Source organism: Acipenser ruthenus, unplaced genomic scaffold (genome assembly GCF_902713425.1).
Source record: "Acipenser ruthenus unplaced genomic scaffold, fAciRut3.2 maternal haplotype, whole genome shotgun sequence".
Lineage (NCBI taxonomy): Eukaryota > Metazoa > Chordata > Actinopteri > Acipenseriformes > Acipenseridae > Acipenser > Acipenser ruthenus.
In genome coordinates, this window is record NW_026708916.1 from 442,550 (window position 1) to 464,041 (window position 21,492).

Here is a 21,492-nt window from a genome sequence, read left to right on the forward strand (position 1 = left end):
AGGTAACATGTCAGTATTTGCATATCTTTCCCAGCCGGTTTGAAGGTGCAGATGTGCAGACTTCTTTATTCAGCCGCTTTCTGCAAACGTGATATCCTCAGAGTTTGTAACCCTCTGCGTGTTGATTGTGGACAACCATGCATATACGCAGAGCAATTGGACACAATTGGACTATGCTTGACACACCACAAGACCAATCGCTCTTTAGCCACTCGCTGTACATAGAGGCGCGTATCAGGTAAGCACCGTGTGTTCGCTACGGCAGCACATATACTAAAATTGGAACGATACAGAGAAGATTAGCATGGCCCCTGCGCAAGGATGACACGCAAATTCGTGAAGCGTTCCACATTTTTGGTCTTTTTTTGTCGTTGGGAATAGTACTGTACCTGCCTTGGAATAACTCCCCTGGTAGAACCCGAAACATTGAAGCTGAACCGGAACCCCAATCCTAACCCAAGCCCAAAACCAAACCCAAACCCTAATTTGATTAGAGGAGCACCCTCAAAATGGAGCGAGGTAACCAGTGGTGTACCACAGGGATCAGTATTAGGACCTTTGCTATTCCTAATCTACATTAATGATTCAGATTCTGGTATAGTAATGTCACAGGTGACGGTGAACTAGTTATTCCATGTAGTAAAACATTGGACTCCTTTGCATGGAGGATCTCAGTAAGCTACAGTGCACGGTTCATCAACTGATTCAGATTCATTTATGTTAAGTTTGCTACTGATGATGTGGAAAAGAACAGTAATTGAGTGCCCAAAAATATGAATCACAGTGAGTTTTGACCTCCTTTAGAATTCTGGATGGAGCGCATACCTTGCAAAATGACCCGGTGTGAACAAAAGGAAATATATCGAAGTAATATGTACAGCTAAACGTGTCCAAGTATCTTATAGGAATGAAGTCAGGCCATGGAAATCCACACCTGTGCTGGAGAAACATTGGATCAAGGGACTTCTTGTGGAAACAACTAGAGCGAAACCTGGTACAGAAGCTGAATCCTGCTGGGAACGTATGGATATGCTGGACATGTCCTAGGCGATTTCACATATGGAATGTACTTTGACATAAAAATGAAGTGTTAGAGGTTTTTTGAAGGAAGGATAAAGAGGGAGTATCCGTGTACCGCCAGTAGGTGGCTCTCTTGCTCCATGAAATAGGTCAGTCTACACATGTTTTTAATTAAGTACTTAGTAATCTGGGAATAAAAAAGCACCATTCCGGCTAAAAGTGAACGTTAATCACACCTACAAACAAGATAAGAAAGAGATTCTTTACCACAAATAAATGAACATTAAAACTGAACAGCCAAGGTCTTAAGAAAAAACCTGTCTCAGCTGGATTTTGTATGAACAAAGAACAGGGTCAAGCCTAGTTCAGTCATTATAAAAAATATAAGAGTTGAATGCAGTTATACTGGCCTGTATTTGGATTTAAATCTTAGAGGGATTCACCAAAGAAATAAAGTGATATTATAAATTCTAGCAGCAACTGTTAAACTGAAGTAAATTAATTAAGTTTATCTTGAAATGCCACATTCATAGTTAAAAAGGTTCAGTGATAATTTACACTGTTTATAGTTTATAATGGTCAAAGACTAGTAATTAGACACAAAGGTATTGTAAATTAATAAAATAAATGATTAAAACCTTTTTTTAGACAGCATGGTATTTGAAACTAAAACTAATTATTTGATTTCATAAGATTAATAGTATGTTTTAAGTATTTGCTATAATAAGAAAACATATTATTTAAACTGACAAGTATTATTGCTTGTTCATGACTTTACTGTATTAATAAGAAGATTAAAAGCTGGAAGCAGTATTTGATTTAATTAAAAGGGAAAGTGGTACAGTTTATTTCTCCTTCTATTGAACAACAAGACCTCTAGACATTATGATGTCCATTGAATTATAGAATTTTAAGGGTGTTGTGTTATGTTTTTGTGTTAAGTTTGTAATAATATACTATAATGTACCTTGTTGTTAATCCACTATACTATTGTCTAATGATGGTAGATGGAGTCCTTATAATGTGGTTCTTTGAAACTGCTCTATTGCTAAAAGGGGCCTCTCTCCTTATCCCGATGAACAGGCTGTAGAGAAAGGAGGGGGTCTTATTGCATTCTACACTAGCAAAGCTGCAAGTCTTGTAGATTTGGAATTTAGGGTTTATGGAATTAGTGGTTTAGCACAGATAAGAATATATCTTGAAATAATATGCAAAAACGATGGCTTAACAGACATTGATAGGTCATAGATCTAAAAAAGTGTTTGCACAGACTTTGGCCTTGAAAAAACAAGAGACTCTGGAAAACTGCTTGGAATAGCATATTTAGAAGTCAGATACAGGTCAGAGCCTGGTTAGTGCATCTTTTAAGGGATAAATAATTCAAATGAAAACTATTACCACTTAAACTTAGTGAAACTAATTGACTTAAATACTGCACGAGACAATCTTTTGTCAAATCCTCTGTTAGACAATGGTATATGGAATTAAAACTGACTCATTAACAAAATGATGAAACAATATGAGGTTAAAAGAAACACATGCCTTTAATTTAGCAAAATATAATGAATTAGAAGATGATGTCACATATTAAGAACATCTCTCATATATAACACATATAAAAATAGTGTTTTGCATGCACATATAAACAGTAGTGTTTTTATATTATATTATAAACCAAGATCCTGGGAACTTTGGTTCACTTAACTTTTCAGATAAAGGAGGGGCTCGGAGGAAAACAAGGAATGAGATCATAGAGTTGGACAAATATGAAGTTGTGAATTCATTCAGTACATGACACCTATTCATTCTGAAAAGTTAGTCCGGATCTTTTGAAAACTATTATTTGTAAAAGGGATAAGAGCTGTCTCACCAGATTAATGATTGGATTTAATTGAGGCGTCCCAAGTATTCCAATGGGACGAAAAACCTATATAACTCCTAAGTAATTACAATGGAGTACCACACTCATCCCAGACAGGGTAAGGTGGTCCATCTTCTGCAAACTTTAAATACATAAGTCTGTCAATTTCTTGGGTGCTATATTAGTCATCTGGATATATTGCGGGTCAAGAGCGTAATAAAAATAACCCACAAGGAGTAGTAACATCTCTGTCCTCCTAACGTCTCCCCTGAGATAAGAGTGTATACTGAGCTAAATGGAACAGAGTACGTACAGAAATCTGAACCTACGGATTTTGTGACAGTAAGCAAACTTGTTAAATTTGCATATCTCCCAGCTGTCTCTCTGATGTATAGCTGTGCTCACTTCTTTATTAAACGTGAGTTTAAACTATTATTATTATTATTATTACTATTATTACCTCTGACCGTATAACCTGGCATCCTTCACTCCTGTTCCTGGAAGAATGGCCTCCAGCTGAGGTAGTTTCATCAGTTATTTCTTGTACCTGTTTTTAAACTAGATGACCACTACATCGTGTCTAAAGGTATAATTGCAAGAACTGTGTAGTTCTGTATTCCTAATAATCATTGAGTGTCATTATTAAACCCTAACTCTGACCCTAGCCCCGAGTATTAAGCCCCCTCCTCTGAGGTGTCAGTTGCATTCCGCGCTGTGATACGAAACGGGACCCTGGTCAACCTGCAAGTCTTTTGGTATGCTGGCCAATCCGGAGGGGTCAACGTCATAGGTAACATGTCAGTATTTGCATATCTTTCCCAGCCGGTTTGAAGGTGCAGATGTGCAGACTTCTTTATTCAGCCGCTTTCTGCAAACGTGATATCCTCAGAGTTTGTAACCCTCTGCGTGTTGATTGTGGACAACCATGCATATACGCAGAGCAATTGGACACAATTGGACTATGCTTGACACACCACAAGACCAATCGCTCTTTAGCCACTCGCTGTACATAGAGGCGCGTATCAGGTAAGCACCGTGTGTTCGCTACGGCAGCACATATACTAAAATTGGAACGATACAGAGAAGATTAGCATGGCCCCTGCGCAAGGATGACACGCAAATTCGTGAAGCGTTCCACATTTTTGGTCTTTTTTTGTCGTTGGGAATAGTACTGTACCTGCCTTGGAATAACTCCCCTGGTAGAACCCGAAACATTGAAGCTGAACCGGAACCCCAATCCTAACCCAAGCCCAAAACCAAACCCAAACCCTAATTTGATTAGAGGAGCACCCTCAAAATGGAGCGAGGTAACCAGTGGTGTACCACAGGGATCAGTATTAGGACCTTTGCTATTCCTAATCTACATTAATGATTCAGATTCTGGTATAGTAATGTCACAGGTGACGGTGAACTAGTTATTCCATGTAGTAAAACATTGGACTCCTTTGCATGGAGGATCTCAGTAAGCTACAGTGCACGGTTCATCAACTGATTCAGATTCATTTATGTTAAGTTTGCTACTGATGATGTGGAAAAGAACAGTAATTGAGTGCCCAAAAATATGAATCACAGTGAGTTTTGACCTCCTTTAGAATTCTGGATGGAGCGCATACCTTGCAAAATGACCCGGTGTGAACAAAAGGAAATATATCGAAGTAATATGTACAGCTAAACGTGTCCAAGTATCTTATAGGAATGAAGTCAGGCCATGGAAATCCACACCTGTGCTGGAGAAACATTGGATCAAGGGACTTCTTGTGGAAACAACTAGAGCGAAACCTGGTACAGAAGCTGAATCCTGCTGGGAACGTATGGATATGCTGGACATGTCCTAGGCGATTTCACATATGGAATGTACTTTGACATAAAAATGAAGTGTTAGAGGTTTTTTGAAGGAAGGATAAAGAGGGAGTATCCGTGTACCGCCAGTAGGTGGCTCTCTTGCTCCATGAAATAGGTCAGTCTACACATGTTTTTAATTAAGTACTTAGTAATCTGGGAATAAAAAAGCACCATTCCGGCTAAAAGTGAACGTTAATCACACCTACAAACAAGATAAGAAAGAGATTCTTTACCACAAATAAATGAACATTAAAACTGAACAGCCAAGGTCTTAAGAAAAAACCTGTCTCAGCTGGATTTTGTATGAACAAAGAACAGGGTCAAGCCTAGTTCAGTCATTATAAAAAATATAAGAGTTGAATGCAGTTATACTGGCCTGTATTTGGATTTAAATCTTAGAGGGATTCACCAAAGAAATAAAGTGATATTATAAATTCTAGCAGCAACTGTTAAACTGAAGTAAATTAATTAAGTTTATCTTGAAATGCCACATTCATAGTTAAAAAGGTTCAGTGATAATTTACACTGTTTATAGTTTATAATGGTCAAAGACTAGTAATTAGACACAAAGGTATTGTAAATTAATAAAATAAATGATTAAAACCTTTTTTTAGACAGCATGGTATTTGAAACTAAAACTAATTATTTGATTTCATAAGATTAATAGTATGTTTTAAGTATTTGCTATAATAAGAAAACATATTATTTAAACTGACAAGTATTATTGCTTGTTCATGACTTTACTGTATTAATAAGAAGATTAAAAGCTGGAAGCAGTATTTGATTTAATTAAAAGGGAAAGTGGTACAGTTTATTTCTCCTTCTATTGAACAACAAGACCTCTAGACATTATGATGTCCATTGAATTATAGAATTTGAAGGGTGTTGTGTTATGTTTTTGTGTTAAGTTTGTAATAATATACTATAATGTACCTTGTTGTTAATCCACTATACTATTGTCTAATGATGGTAGATGGAGTCCTTATAATGTGGTTCTTTGAAACTGCTCTATTGCTAAAAGGGGCCTCTCTCCTTATCCCGATGAACAGGCTGTAGAGAAAGGAGGGGGTCTTATTGCATTCTACGCTAGCAAAGCTGCAAGTCTTGTAGATTTGGAATTTAGGGTTTATGGAATTAGTGGTTTAGCACAGATAAGAATATATCTTGAAATAATATGCAAAAACGATGGCTTAACAGACATTGATAGGTCATAGATCTAAAAAAGTGTTTGCACAGACTTTGGCCTTGAAAAAACAAGAGACTCTGGAAAACTGCTTGGAATAGCATATTTAGAAGTCAGATACAGGTCAGAGCCTGGTTAGTGCATCTTTTAAGGGATAAATAATTCTAATGAAAACTATTACCACTTAAACTTAGTGAAACTAATTGACTTAAATACTGCACGAGACAATCTTTTGTCAAATCCTCTGTTAGACAATGGTATATGGAATTAAAACTGACTCATTAACAAAATGATGAAACAATATGAGGTTAAAAGAAACACATGCCTTTAATTTAGCAAAATATAATGAATTAGAAGATGATGTCACATATTAAGAACATCTCTCATATATAACACATATAAAAATAGTGTTTTGCATGCACATATAAACAGTAGTGTTTTTATATTATATTATAAACCAAGATCCTGGGAACTTTGGTTCACTTAACTTTTCAGATAAAGGAGGGGCTCGGAGGAAAACAAGGAATGAGATCATAGAGTTGGACAAATATGAAGTTGTGAATTCATTCAGTACATGACACCTATTCATTCTGAAAAGTTAGTCCGGATCTTTTGAAAACTATTATTTGTAAAAGGGATAAGAGCTGTCTCACCAGATTAATGATTGGATTTAATTGAGGCGTCCCATGTATTCCAATGGGACGAAAAACCTATATAACTCCTAAGTAATTACAATGGAGTACCACACTCATCCCAGACAGGGTAAGGTGGTCCATCTTCTGCAAACTTTAAATACATAAGTCTGTCAATTTCTTGGGTGCTATATTAGTCATCTGGATATATTGCGGGTCAAGAGCGTAATAAAAATACCCCACAAGGAGTAGTAACATCTCTGTCCTCCTAACGTCTCCCCTGAGATAAGAGTGTATACTGAGCTAAATGGAACAGAGTACGTACAGAAATCTGAACCTACGGATTTTGTGACAGTAAGCAAACTTGTTAAATTTGCATATCTCCCAGCTGTCTCTCTGATGTATAGCTGTGCTCACTTCTTTATTAAACGTGAGTTTAAACTATTATTATTATTATTATTATTACTATTATTACCTCTGACCGTATAACCTGGCATCCTTCACTCCTGTTCCTGGAAGAATGGCCTCCAGCTGAGGTAGTTTCATCAGTTATTTCTTGTACCTGTTTTTAAACTAGATGACCACTACATCGTGCCTAAAGGTATAATTGCAAGAACTGTGTAGTTCTGTATTCCTAATAATCATTGAGTGTCATTATTAAACCCTAACTCTGACCCTAGCCCCGAGTATTAAGCCCCCTCCTCTGAGGTGTCAGTTGCATTCCACGCTGTGATACGAAACGGGACCCTGGTCAACCTGCAAGTCTTTTGGTATGCTGGCCAATCCGGAGGGGTCAACGTCATAGGTAACATGTCAGTATTTGCATATCTTTCCCAGCCGGTTTGAAGGTGCAGATGTGCAGACTTCTTTATTCAGCCGCTTTCTGCAAACGTGATATCCTTAGAGTTTGTAACCCTCTGCGTGTTGATTGTGGACAACCATGCATATACGCAGAGCAATTGGACACAATTGGACTATGCTTGACACACCACAAGACCAATCGCTCTTTAGCCACTCGCTGTACATAGAGGCGCGTATCAGGTAAGCACCGTGTGTTCGCTACGGCAGCACATATACTAAAATTGGAACGATACAGAGAAGATTAGCATGGCCCCTGCGCAAAGGAATACAGAACTACACAGTTCTTGCAATTATACCTTTAGACACGATGTAGTGGTCATCTAGTTTAAAAACAGGTACAAGAAATAACTGATGAAACTACCTCAGCTGGAGGCCATTCTTCCAGGAACAGGAGTGAAGGATGCCAGGTTATACGGTCAGAGGTAATAATAGTAATAATAATAATAATAATAGTTTAAACTCACGTTTAATAAAGAAGTGAGCACAGCTATACATCAGAGAGACAGCTGGGAGATATGCAAATTTAACAAGTTTGCTTACTGTCACAAAATCCGTAGGTTCAGATTTCTGTACGTACTCTGTTCCATTTAGCTCAGTATACACTCTTATCTCAGGGGAGACGTTAGGAGGACAGAGATGTTACTACTCCTTGTGGGGTATTTTTATTACGCTCTTGACCCACAATATATCCAGATGACTAATATAGCACCCAAGAAATTGACAGACTTATGTATTTAAAGTTTGCAGAAGATGGACCACCTTACCCTGTCTGGGATGAGTGTGGTACTCCATTGTAATTACTTAGGAGTTATATAGGTTTTTCGTCCCATTGGAATACATGGGACGCCTCAATTAAATCCAATCATTAATCTGGTGAGACAGCTCTTATCCCTTTTACAAATAATAGTTTTCAAAAGATCCGGACTAACTTTTCAGAATGAATAGGTGTCATGTACTGAATGAATTCACAACTTCAAATTTGTCCAACTCTATGATCTCATTCCTTGTTTTCCTCCGAGCCCCTCCTTTATCTGAAAAGTTAAGTGAACCAAAGTTCCCAGGATCTTGGTTTATAATATAATATAAAAACACTACTGTTTATATGTGCATGCAAAACACTATTTTTATATGTGTTATATATGAGAGATGTTCTTAATATGTGACATCATCTTCTAATTCATTATATTTTGCTAAATTAAAGGCATGTGTTTCTTTTAACCTCATATTGTTTCATCATTTTGTTAATGAGTCAGTTTTAATTCCATATACCATTGTCTAACAGAGGATTTGACAAAAGATTGTCTCGTGCAGTATTTAAGTCAATTAGTTTCACTAAGTTTAAGTGGTAATAGTTTTCATTAGAATTATTTATCCCTTAAAAGATGCACTAACCAGGCTCTGACCTGTATCTGACTTCTAAATATGCTATTCCAAGCAGTTTTCCAGAGTCTCTTGTTTTTTTCAAGGCCAAAGTCTGTGCAAACACTTTTTTAGATCTATGACCTATCAATGTCTGTTAAGCCATCATTTTTGCATATTATTTCAAGATATATTCTTATCTGTGCTAAACCACTAATTCCATAAACCCTAAATTCCAAATCTACAAGACTTGCAGCTTTGCTAGCGTAGAATGCAATAAGACCCCCTCCTTTCTCTACAGCCTGTTAATCGGGATAAGGAGAGAGGCCCCTTTTAGCAATAGAGCAGTTTCAAAGAACCACATTATAAGGACTCCATCTACCATCATTAGACAATAGTATAGTGGATTAACAACAAGGTACATTATAGTATATTATTACAAACTTAACACAAAAACATAACACAACACCCTTCAAATTCTATAATTCAATGGACATCATAATGTCTAGAGGTCTTGTTGTTCAATAGAAGGAGAAATAAACTGTACCACTTTCCCTTTTAATTAAATCAAATACTGCTTCCAGCTTTTAATCTTCTTATTAATACAGTAAAGTCATGAACAAGCAATAATACTTGTCAGTTTAAATAATATGTTTTCTTATTATAGCAAATACTTAAAACATACTATTAATCTTATGAAATCAAATAATTAGTTTTAGTTTCAAATACCATGCTGTCTAAAAAAAGGTTTTAATCATTTATTTTATTAATTTACAATACCTTTGTGTCTAATTACTAGTCTTTGACCATTATAAACTATAAACAGTGTAAATTATCACTGAACCTTTTTAACTATGAATGTGGCATTTCAAGATAAACTTAATTAATTTACTTCAGTTTAACAGTTGCTGCTAGAATTTATAATATCACTTTATTTCTTTGGTGAATCCCTCTAAGATTTAAATCCAAATACAGGCCAGTATAACTGCATTCAACTCTTATATTTTTTATAATGACTGAACTAGGCTTGACCCTGTTCTTTGTTCATACAAAATCCAGCTGAGACAGGTTTTTTCTTAAGACCTTGGCTGTTCAGTTTTAATGTTCATTTATTTGTGGTAAAGAATCTCTTTCTTATCTTGTTTGTAGGTGTGATTAACGTTCACTTTTAGCCGGAATGGTGCTTTTTTATTCCCAGATTACTAAGTACTTAATTAAAAACATGTGTAGACTGACCTATTTCATGGAGCAAGAGAGCCACCTACTGGCGGTACACGGATACTCCCTCTTTATCCTTCCTTCAAAAAACCTCTAACACTTCATTTTTATGTCAAAGTACATTCCATATGTGAAATCGCCTAGGACATGTCCAGCATATCCATACGTTCCCAGCAGGATTCAGCTTCTGTACCAGGTTTCGCTCTAGTTGTTTCCACAAGAAGTCCCTTGATCCAATGTTTCTCCAGCACAGGTGTGGATTTCCATGGTCTGACTTCATTCCTATAAGATACTTGGACACGTTTAGCTGTACATATTACTTCGATATATTTCCTTTTGTTCACACCGGGTCATTTTGCAAGGTATGCGCTCCATCCAGAATTCTAAAGGAGGTCAAAACTCACTGTGATTCATATTTTTGGGCACTCAATTACTGTTCTTTTCCACATCATCAGTAGCAAACTTAACATAAATGAATCTGAATCAGTTGATGAACCGTGCACTGTAGCTTACTGAGATCCTCCATGCAAAGGAGTCCAATGTTTTACTACATGGAATAACTAGTTCACCGTCACCTGTGACATTACTATACCAGAATCTGAATCATTAATGTAGATTAGGAATAGCAAAGGTCCTAATACTGATCTCTGTGGTACACCACTGGTTACCTCGCTCCATTTTGAGGGTGCTCCTCTAATCAAATTAGGGTTTGGGTTTGGTTTTGGGCTTGGGTTAGGATTGGGGTTCTGGTTCAGCTTCAATGTTTCGGGTTCTACCAGGGGAGTTATTCCAAGGCAGGTACAGTACTATTCCCAACGACAAAAAAAGACCAAAAATGTGGAACGCTTCACGAATTTGCGTGTCATCCTTGCGCAGGGGCCATGCTAATCTTCTCTGTATCGTTCCAATTTTAGTATATGTGCTGCCGTAGCGAACACACGGTGCTTACCTGATACGCGCCTCTATGTACAGCGAGTGGCTAAAGAGCGATTGGTCTTGTGGTGTGTCAAGCATAGTCCAATTGTGTCCAATTGCTCTGCGTATATGCATGGTTGTCCACAATCAACACGCAGAGGGTTACAAACTCTGAGGATATCACGTTTGCAGAAAGCGGCTGAATAAAGAAGTCTGCACATCTGCACCTTCAAACCGGCTGGGAAAGATATGCAAATACTGACATGTTACCTATGACGTTGACCCCTCCGGATTGGCCAGCATACCAAAAGACTTGCAGGTTGACCAGGGTCCCGTTTCGTATCACAGCGCGGAATGCAACTGACACCTCAGAGGAGGGGGCTTAATACTCGGGGCTAGGGTCAGAGTTAGGGTTTAATAATGACACTCAATGATTATTAGGAATACAGAACTACACAGTTCTTGCAATTATACCTTTAGACACGATGTAGTGGTCATCTAGTTTAAAAACAGGTACAAGAAATAACTGATGAAACTACCTCAGCTGGAGGCCATTCTTCCAGGAACAGGAGTGAAGGATGCCAGGTTATACGGTCAGAGGTAATAATAGTAATTATAATAATAATAATAGTTTAAACTCACGTTTAATAAAGAAGTGAGCACAGCTATACATCAGAGAGACAGCTGGGAGATATGCAAATTTAACAAGTTTGCTTACTGTCACAAAATCCGTAGGTTCAGATTTCTGTACGTACTCTGTTCCATTTAGCTCAGTATACACTCTTATCTCAGGGGAGACGTTAGGAGGACAGAGATGTTACTACTCCTTGTGGGGTATTTTTATTACGCTCTTGACCCGCAATATATCCAGATGACTAATATAGCACCCAAGAAATTGACAGACTTATGTATTTAAAGTTTGCAGAAGATGGACCACCTTACCCTGTCTGGGATGAGTGTGGTACTCCATTGTAATTACTTAGGAGTTATATAGGTTTTTCGTCCCATTGGAATACATGGGACGCCTCAATTAAATCCAATCATTAATCTGGTGAGACAGCTCTTATCCCTTTTACAAATAATAGTTTTCAAAAGATCCGGACTAACTTTTCAGAATGAATAGGTGTCATGTACTGAATGAATTCACAACTTCATATTTGTCCAACTCTATGATCTCATTCCTTGTTTTCCTCCGAGCCCCTCCTTTATCTGAAAAGTTAAGTGAACCAAAGTTCCCAGGATCTTGGTTTATAATATAATATAAAAACACTACTGTTTATATGTGCATGCAAAACACTATTTTTATATGTGTTATATATGAGAGATGTTCTTAATATGTGACATCATCTTCTAATTCATTATATTTTGCTAAATTAAAGGCATGTGTTTCTTTTAACCTCATATTGTTTCATCATTTTGTTAATGAGTCAGTTTTAATTCCATATACCATTGTCTAACAGAGGATTTGACAAAAGATTGTCTCGTGCAGTATTTAAGTCAATTAGTTTCACTAAGTTTAAGTGGTAATAGTTTTCATTAGAATTATTTATCCCTTAAAAGATGCACTAACCAGGCTCTGACCTGTATCTGACTTCTAAATATGCTATTCCAAGCAGTTTTCCAGAGTCTCTTGTTTTTTCAAGGCCAAAGTCTGTGCAAACACTTTTTTAGATCTATGACCTATCAATGTCTGTTAAGCCATCGTTTTTGCATATTATTTCAAGATATATTCTTATCTGTGCTAAACCACTAATTCCATAAACCCTAAATTCCAAATCTACAAGACTTGCAGCTTTGCTAGCGTAGAATGCAATAAGACCCCCTCCTTTCTCTACAGCCTGTTCATCGGGATAAGGAGAGAGGCCCCTTTTAGCAATAGAGCAGTTTCAAAGAACCACATTATAAGGACTCCATCTACCATCATTAGACAATAGTATAGTGGATTAACAACAAGGTACATTATAGTATATTATTACAAACTTAACACAAAAACATAACACAACACCCTTCAAATTCTATAATTCAATGGACATCATAATGTCTAGAGGTCTTGTTGTTCAATAGAAGGAGAAATAAACTGTACCACTTTCCCTTTTAATTAAATCAAATACTGCTTCCAGCTTTTAATCTTCTTATTAATACAGTAAAGTCATGAACAAGCAATAATACTTGTCAGTTTAAATAATATGTTTTCTTATTATAGCAAATACTTAAAACATACTATTAATCTTATGAAATCAAATAATTAGTTTTAGTTTCAAATACCATGCTGTCTAAAAAAAGGTTTTAATCATTTATTTTATTAATTTACAATACCTTTGTGTCTAATTACTAGTCTTTGACCATTATAAACTATAAACAGTGTAAATTATCACTGAACCTTTTTAACTATGAATGTGGCATTTCAAGATAAACTTAATTAATTTACTTCAGTTTAACAGTTGCTGCTAGAATTTATAATATCACTTTATTTCTTTGGTGAATCCCTCTAAGATTTAAATCCAAATACAGGCCAGTATAACTGCATTCAACTCTTATATTTTTTATAATGACTGAACTAGGCTTGACCCTGTTCTTTGTTCATACAAAATCCAGCTGAGACAGGTTTTTTCTTAAGACCTTGGCTGTTCAGTTTTAATGTTCATTTATTTGTGGTAAAGAATCTCTTTCTTATCTTGTTTGTAGGTGTGATTAACGTTCACTTTTAGCCGGAATGGTGCTTTTTTATTCCCAGATTACTAAGTACTTAATTAAAAACATGTGTAGACTGACCTATTTCATGGAGCAAGAGAGCCACCTACTGGCGGTACACGGATACTCCCTCTTTATCCTTCCTTCAAAAAACCTCTAACACTTCATTTTTATGTCAAAGTACATTCCATATGTGAAATCGCCTAGGACATGTCCAGCATATCCATACGTTCCCAGCAGGATTCAGCTTCTGTACCAGGTTTCGCTCTAGTTGTTTCCACAAGAAGTCCCTTGATCCAATGTTTCTCCAGCACAGGTGTGGATTTCCATGGTCTGACTTCATTCCTATAAGATACTTGGACACGTTTAGCTGTACATATTACTTCGATATATTTCCTTTTGTTCACACCGGGTCATTTTGCAAGGTATGCGCTCCATCCAGAATTCTAAAGGAGGTCAAAACTCACTGTGATTCATATTTTTGGGCACTCAATTACTGTTCTTTTCCACATCATCAGTAGCAAACTTAACATAAATGAATCTGAATCAGTTGATGAACCGTGCACTGTAGCTTACTGAGATCCTCCATGCAAAGGAGTCCAATGTTTTACTACATGGAATAACTAGTTCACCGTCACCTGTGACATTACTATACCAGAATCTGAATCATTAATGTAGATTAGGAATAGCAAAGGTCCTAATACTGATCCCTGTGCTACACCACTGGTTACCTCGCTCCATTTTGAGGGTGCTCCTCTAATCAAATTAGGGTTTGGGTTTGGTTTTGGGCTTGGGTTAGGATTGGGGTTCCGGTTCAGCTTCAATGTTTCGGGTTAGGGTTAGGGTTAGGGTTAGGGTTAGGGTTAGGGTTTAGGGTTAGGGTCGTTTCCGTGCTAAAGGTCTTGTTTTGTAGCTCGCAGTAATGCCTTTCCAGGCATACCTTGATTCAATTGATACCACCTGTGGTTATTTAAAGATTAAAAAAACTCCCATCGAAACGAACGGGACGTTTTTTCGCCAAATGTAAACGAAACATATTTAAGGTCGTTATTTAGTGTAGCAGTCGAATAAAAACTCTGTCGTTTTGTAGCTTGCAATCATACCTATCAAACGATACCTCGTATGAGGTGGTAGCACCAGGGGTTATTGAAATATTAATTTTAATGTGATTCCCATTGAAACGTATAGGCGTTTTCACCCAAACCGTAAAAACAGACACAATAACACGTGCCATTTAGCGCCGGTGTGGAATTACAATCCAGGAATGGTCTCGTTGTGTAGATGACACCCTTATCTGTATAACAATGCCCTACCTGAAACGATAGCACCTGGCGTTTCGTATTTATAGGGAAAATACGAATTTTGCACCAAACCGCAACTTCAAAAAACCCCATAGGATAACATTGAAATCCACAATTGCTTTTTTTGAATAAAAACTCTGTTTTTCAACGGATTGGTCTCAAATTTGGTACACCATTGCTACCTATTACCCTGATACAGGAACTGTTTGAATGGTATCTCTAGCCCTTACTGTTCCAGAGAAATAAAAAAAAAAGAAGTGAACTTGCAATTTTCAAGGGGCCTGCAATGCACTTAGAAGTGGCATTGAAGGACAGGGGCAGCGTCGGAACCGAAAGGCCCAGCAACCTGTGCTTTTCAAGCAATTATCTGCATGTCCTACAGGTACTCTGTAGCAATTTTCAGCCACCTACCACATTCGCTGATTCTTTGAGAGCCTGCCAAAATTGTTCCAAATGCCCCATAGGCTTAAAGCAGCGGTCGCCTTGGCTGAAGGGGAAAAAAGCTGAATTTTGCAGGAATCGCTCTAAAAACACTGGGCTCAGTTACAGGCTGTTAGTCTGATACTACAGCCCTTGAAATGGTGTTTCTACCTGCTTGCATGGCTTCAAAACTCTTCCAAATGTACTTTTTCAAGGGGCCTGCAGTGCACTTAGAAGTGGCATTGAAGGACAGGGGCAGCGTCGGAACCGAAAGGCCCAGCAACCTGTGCTTTTCAAGCAATTATCTGCATGTCCTACAGGTACTCTGTAGCAATTTTCAGCCACCTACCACATTCGCTGATTCTTTGAGAGCCTGCCAAAATTGTTCCAAATGCCCCATAGGCTTAAAGCAGCGGTCGCCTTGGCTGAAGGGGAAAAAAGCTGAATTTTGCAGGAATCGCTCTAAAAACACTGGGCTCAGTTACAGGCTGTTAGTCTGATACTACAGCCCTTGAAATGGTGTTTCTACCTGCTTGCATGGCTTCAAAACTCTTCCAAATGTACTTTTTCAAGGGGCCTGCAGTGCACTTAGAAGTGGCATTGAAGGACAGGGGCAGCGTCGGAACCAGGCCCAGCAACCTGTGCTTTTCCATCACTTATCTGCATGTCCTACAGGTACTCTGTAGCGATTTTCAGCCACCTACCACATTCGCTGATTCTTTGAGAGCCTGCCAAAATTGGCTTCAAAACTCTTCCAAATGTACTTTTTCAAGTATTTGAATGGTTATCGACTCCACTTCTTAGGGGCTGCTGCCATCTACTGGTGGAAAATATTTATGACACCGGGGAACCCAACGCAAATGCTGTTACTCTTATTTGAATTGCTCAAAAAAATCCGATTTCTGCGGGAATTCTTCTAAAAACACTGCAGGTGTTTTTAGAACTATCGAAAAACGCTCAAACAGGTGATGTACATTGTAATGGACACCAGGTGTGAAAGGGTTAAGGACAGGGGGGCCTCCGCAGTGGCGCTTGTGCAGGTGTTCCCCCGAGCTCGCGGAACTGCAACCCGGCCTCATAACACCCGTGCTCCCGGGGGGAACACGGGACGTGCATTTAATGAATTAATTAATCGCTGTTCCGCCGTGCAGCTCCCCGGGGGCGGGGGGGAAGAGCAAGTGTTCAGCCCGAGCTCATAACACCCGTGCACACGGGGGGGACGTGCATTTAATGAATTAATTAATTAATCGCTGTTCCGCCATGCAGCTCCCCGGGGGCGGGGGGGGGGGACGAGCAAGTGTTCAGCCCGAGCTCATAACACCCGTGCACACGGGGGGGACGTGCAGGTATTTTTTTCCCCCAGCAGACGGGTCCCGGCCTTACACTCGGGCAGCTCCCCGGGGAATGTTAGAGGTCGTCGCCCCCGCTGCTGAGGCGCTAAAGTATCCGACTGCCTGGAGCGCTAAACCGGCTCCGATCGGTCAGTGGGGACCGCGGGGAGTTAGCCGTGAACGGAGCGTCCTGCTGCCTTCCTGCCGAGTTCGAAAATAGCCGAGAGTTAAGCCCCTCCCCGCTGTGTCTTCGGCAGACTTCCGCAACGTCACGTTGGACGGGCCTCTGGTCATGTGAATTGTGACATGACCAGAGTCCCGTCCGTCTTGAAGCGGCGAGATGCTGCCGAAGACACAGCGGGGAGGGGGCTTAACTCTCGGCTATTTTCGCTGGCCTCCGGGGCTGCTTCTAATGGGTCTCCGCAGCGGCGCTTGTGCAGGTGTTCAGCCGAGCTCACGGAACTCCAGCCCGGCCTCATGACACCCGTGCTCCCGGGGGGGACGGGGGCTTAACTCTCGGCTATTTTCGCTGGCCTCCGGGGCTGCTTCTAACGGGTCTCCGCAGCGGCGCTTGTGCAGGTGTTCAGCAAAGCTCGCGGAACTCCAGCCCGGCCTCATGACACCCGTGCTCCCGGGGGGGACGGGGGCTTAACTCTCGGCTATTATTGCTGGCCTCCGGGGCTGCTTCTAACGGGTCTCCGCAGCGGCGCTTGTGCAGGTGTTCAGCCCGAGCTCGCGGAACTCCAGCCCGGCCTCATGACACCCGTGCTCACGGGGGGGAACGGGGGCTTAACTCTCGGCTATTTTCACTGGCCTCCGGGGCTGCTTCTAACGGGTCTCCGCAGCAGCGCTTGTGCAGGTGTTCAGCCGAGCTCGCGGAACTCCAGCCCGGCCTCATGACACCCGTGCTCCCGGGGGGGACAGGGGCTTAACTCTCGGCTATTTTCGCTGGCCTCAGGGGCTGCTTCTAACGGGTCTCCGCAGCGGCGCTTGTGCAGGTGTTTAGCCGAGCTCGCGGAACTCCAGCCCGGCCTCATGACACCCGTGCTCCCGGGGGGGACGGGGGCTTAACTCTCGGCTATTTTCGCTGGCCTCCGGGGCTGCTTCTAACGGGTCTCCGCAGCGGCGCTTGTGCAGGTGTTCAGCCCGAGCTCGCGGAACTCCAGCCCGGCCTCATGACACCCGTGCTCACGGGGGGGAACGGGGGCTTAACTCTCGGCTATTTTCACTGGCCTCCGGGGCTGCTTCTAACGGGTCTCCGCAGCGGCGCTTGTGCAGGTGTTCAGCCGAGCTCGCGGAACTCCAGCCCGGCCTCATGACACCCGTGCTCCCGGGGGGGACAGGGGCTTAACTCTCGGCTATTTTCGCTGGCCTCAGGGGCTGCTTCTAACGGGTCTCCGCAGCGGCGCTTGTGCAGGTGTTTAGCCGAGCTCGCGGAACTCCAGCCCGGCCTCATGACACCCGTGCTCCCGGGGGGGACGGGGGCTTAACTCTCGGCTATTTTCGCTGGCCTCCGGGGCTGCTTCTAACGGGTCTCCGCAGCGGCGCTTGTGCAGGTGTTCAGCCGAGCTCGCGGAACTCCAGCCCGGCCTCATGACACCCGTGCTCCCGGGGGGGACGGGGGTTTAACTCTCGGCTATTTTTGCTGGCCTCCGGGGCTGCTTCTAACGGGTCTCCGCAGCGGCGCTTGTGCAGGTGTTCAGCCGAGCTCGCGGAACTCCAGCACGGCCTCATGACACCCGTGCTCCCGGGGGGGGACGAGCAGGTGTTCAGCCCGAGCTCGCGGAACTGCAGCCCGGCCTCTGCTCCCACTTGCCCGGGCAGGGTTCCACGGCCCCGGGGACAGCTCCAGCCTCCCCGGGCTGGCTCCCACTTGCCCGGGCAGGGTTCCAGGGCCCCGGGGACAGCTCCAGCCTCCCCGGGCTGGCTCCCACTGCCCCAGCTTGAGTTCCAGGGACAGCTCCAGCCTCCCCGGGCTGGCTCCCACTTGCCCGGGCAGGGTTCCACGGCCCCGGGGACAGCTCCAGCGTCCCTGGGCTGGCTCCCACTGCCCCAGCTTGAGTTCCAGGGACAGCTCCAGCCTCACCGGGCTGGCTCCCACTTGCCCGGGCAGGGTTCCACTGCCCCGGGGACAGCTCCATCCTCCCTGGGCTGGCTCCCACTGCCCCAGCTTGAGTTCCAGGGACAGCTCCAGCCTCCCCGGGCTGGCTCCCACTTGCCCGGGCAGGGTTCCACGGCCCCGGGGACAGCTCCCGTCGCCCCGGACCCATAACGCCCGTGCTCCCGGGGGGAACACGGGACGTGCATTTAATTAATTAATCGCTGTTCCGCCGTGCAGCTCCACCGGGGGGGACGAGCAAGTGTTCAGCCCGAGCTCGCGGAACTGCAACCCGGCCTCAGAACACTCGTGCACCCGGGGGGGGACGGGGGAACGGGGACGGGGGACGTGCATTTAATTAATTAATTAATGAATGCCCTACCTGAAACGATAGCACCTGGCGTTTCGTATTAATCGCTGTTCACCCGGGACGCGGGGCCCCGGCGAACCGCCGTGCAGCTCCCCGCACTGGGCTTGTGTCCCAGGCATCCATCCCCCTGCCCTGGCCGCATCCATGGCTGGTGAAAAGGATGGAGCGTCCCAAAGCCCAGCATCCAACTGGGATGCAAGTGCAGTCCCACTCCCAAGCTCTCCCACTCTCCAGCTCTCCCACTCTCCGTTGCAGGCACGCAGCTCCAGCTGTGGCCCATCAAAAGTGTGACTCGGGGGTTAGGGTTAGGGTTTAGGGTTAGGGTTAGGGTTAGGGTTAGGGTTAGGGTTTAGGGTTAGGGTTAGGGTTAGGGTTTAGGGTTAGGGTTAGGGTTAGGGTTAGGGTTAGGGTTAGGGTTAGGGTTAGGGTTAGGGTGAGGTAGGAACTTTGTTTCCCTGAGAACTCCACACTTGGTTGGTTTTTCAGGGAAAGAAAGATGCACTGGCCATCTGGCTCTTTTTGGATTTCTTTCTTTGTTTTTTTTGTTTTGGAGCTCCTTTTCTAGTGTAGGTCTATCGTGGATTTTCTAATGTTCAGGCCTAGCGGGAAAGTTGTTTGTAGTTTGTTGATCCAGTCTTTTTCTCTCCATTTCCTTTCTCCGATTGTCCAGTTCTGGTTCCTCTCCAGCCCTGTAATTTTCAGAGATTCCAAGTTGTGTTGTAGAAAGTGTGCTACTAGAGGTGTTTGTGATTCTTTTTTGTGTTTGATATTATAGATGTGTTGTGTTAGTCTTACTCGGATAGTGTTGCCTGTTTCTCCAATGTAAATGATTTTGCATGTATCGCATTGTATTGCGTAGATGCAGTTCCTGCTGTTTTGTGTAAAGGTTTGTGGAATGTTGTATGTGATGCCTGTGGATTGGCTCCGGAGGGAGGAAAGTTGCTTGAAGTGTTGTGATGCTTTTGTTGGTTTGCGATTAAGTGAAGGCAGTTTACTGGACACTAAATAGTTGGTCAAGTTTTTGTTTTTTCTGTAGGCTGAGATGATCTTGTGTCCTGTAAGAAGGTTGGTGTCTTGTAATTTGTTGGTTAGGTTTTGTTTTATCTGTGAATTAGCTGCCACACTAAAATGTGAGTAGGTAGTTATGAGTGGAATAATCTTTTTGTTGTCTCTAGGCTTTTGTTCTAAGAAGGTTAGGGTTAGGGTTAGGGTTAGGGTTAGGGTTAGGGTTAGGGTTAGGGTTAGGGTTAGGGTTAGGGTCACACTCGTTTCCGTGCTAAAGGTCTTGTTTTGTAGCTCGCAGTAATACCTTTACAGGCATACCTTGATTCAATTGATACCACCTGTGGTTATTTAAATATTAAAAAAAAAAAAAAAAAAAAAAACCTGAACGGGACGTTTTTTCGCCAAATGTAAACGAAACCTATTTAAGGTCGTTATTTAGTGTAGCAGTCGAATAAAAACTCGAGTGCGGTGTTGTTTTGTAGCTTGCAATCATACCTATCCAACGATACCTCGTATGAGGTGGTAGCTCCAGGGGTTATTGAAATATTAATTTTAATGTGATTCCCATTGAAACGTATAGGCGTTTTCACCAGAAAACGTAAAAAACAGAAACGGAAAAAAGCTGAATTTTGTAGGAATCGCTCTAAAAACCCTGGGCTCAGTTACAGGCTGTTAGTCTGATACTACAGCCCTTGGAATGGTGTTTCTACCTGCTTGCATGGCTTCAAAATCCTTCCAAATGTACTTTTTCAAGGGGCCTGCAGTGCACTTAGAAGTGGCATTTAAGGACAGGGGCAGCGTCGGAACCGAAAGGCCCAGCAACCTGTGCTTTTCCACCACTTATCTGCATGTCCTACAGGTACTCTGTAGCAATTTTCAGCCACCTACCACATTCGCTGATTCTTTGAGAGCCTGCCAAAATTGTTACAAATGACCCATAGGCTTAAAGCAGCGGTCGCCTTAGTTGAATGGGAAAAAAGCTGAATTTTGTAGGAATCGCTCTAAAAACCCTGGGCTCAGTTACAGGCTGTTAGTCTGATACTACAGCCCTTGGAATGGTGTTTCTACCTGCTTGCATGGCTTCAAAATCCTTCCAAATGTACTTTTTCAAGGGGCCTGCAGTGCACTTAGAAGTGGCATTTAAGGACAGGGGCAGCGTCGGAACCGAAAGGCCCAGCAACCTGTGCTTTTCCACCACTTATCTGCATGTCCTACAGGTACTCTGTAGCAATTTTCAGCCCCCTACCACATTCGCTGATTCTTTGAGAGCCTGCCAAAATTGGCTTAAAAACTCATTAAAATGTACTTTTTCAAGTATTTGAATGGTTGCCGACTCCAATTCTAGGGGCTGCTGCCATCTACTGGTGGAAAATATTTATGACACC

At 42.1% G+C, this 21,492-nt stretch overlaps 4 non-coding genes across 4 annotated transcripts; 3 read left to right on the plus strand and 1 right to left on the minus strand.

The window, feature by feature from the left end:
• The first annotated feature begins 249 nt into the window (after window positions 1–249).
• Window positions 250–356, plus strand: LOC131736735 (U6 spliceosomal RNA). Its single transcript, XR_009328328.1, has one exon. It is a non-coding gene; the product is annotated as a U6 spliceosomal RNA (small nuclear RNA).
• A 3,562-nt stretch (window positions 357–3,918) lies between these two features.
• On the plus strand, window positions 3,919–4,025 carry LOC131736736 (U6 spliceosomal RNA). Its single transcript, XR_009328329.1, has one exon. It is a non-coding gene; the product is annotated as a U6 spliceosomal RNA (small nuclear RNA).
• Window positions 4,026–7,590: 3,565 nt separating this feature from the next.
• Window positions 7,591–7,695, plus strand: LOC131736744 (U6 spliceosomal RNA). The gene has a single exon (XR_009328333.1). It is a non-coding gene; the product is annotated as a U6 spliceosomal RNA (small nuclear RNA).
• Window positions 7,696–10,807: 3,112 nt separating this feature from the next.
• LOC131736737 (U6 spliceosomal RNA) lies at window positions 10,808–10,914 on the minus strand. The gene has a single exon (XR_009328330.1). It is a non-coding gene; the product is annotated as a U6 spliceosomal RNA (small nuclear RNA).
• Window positions 10,915–21,492: the final 10,578 nt, after the last annotated feature.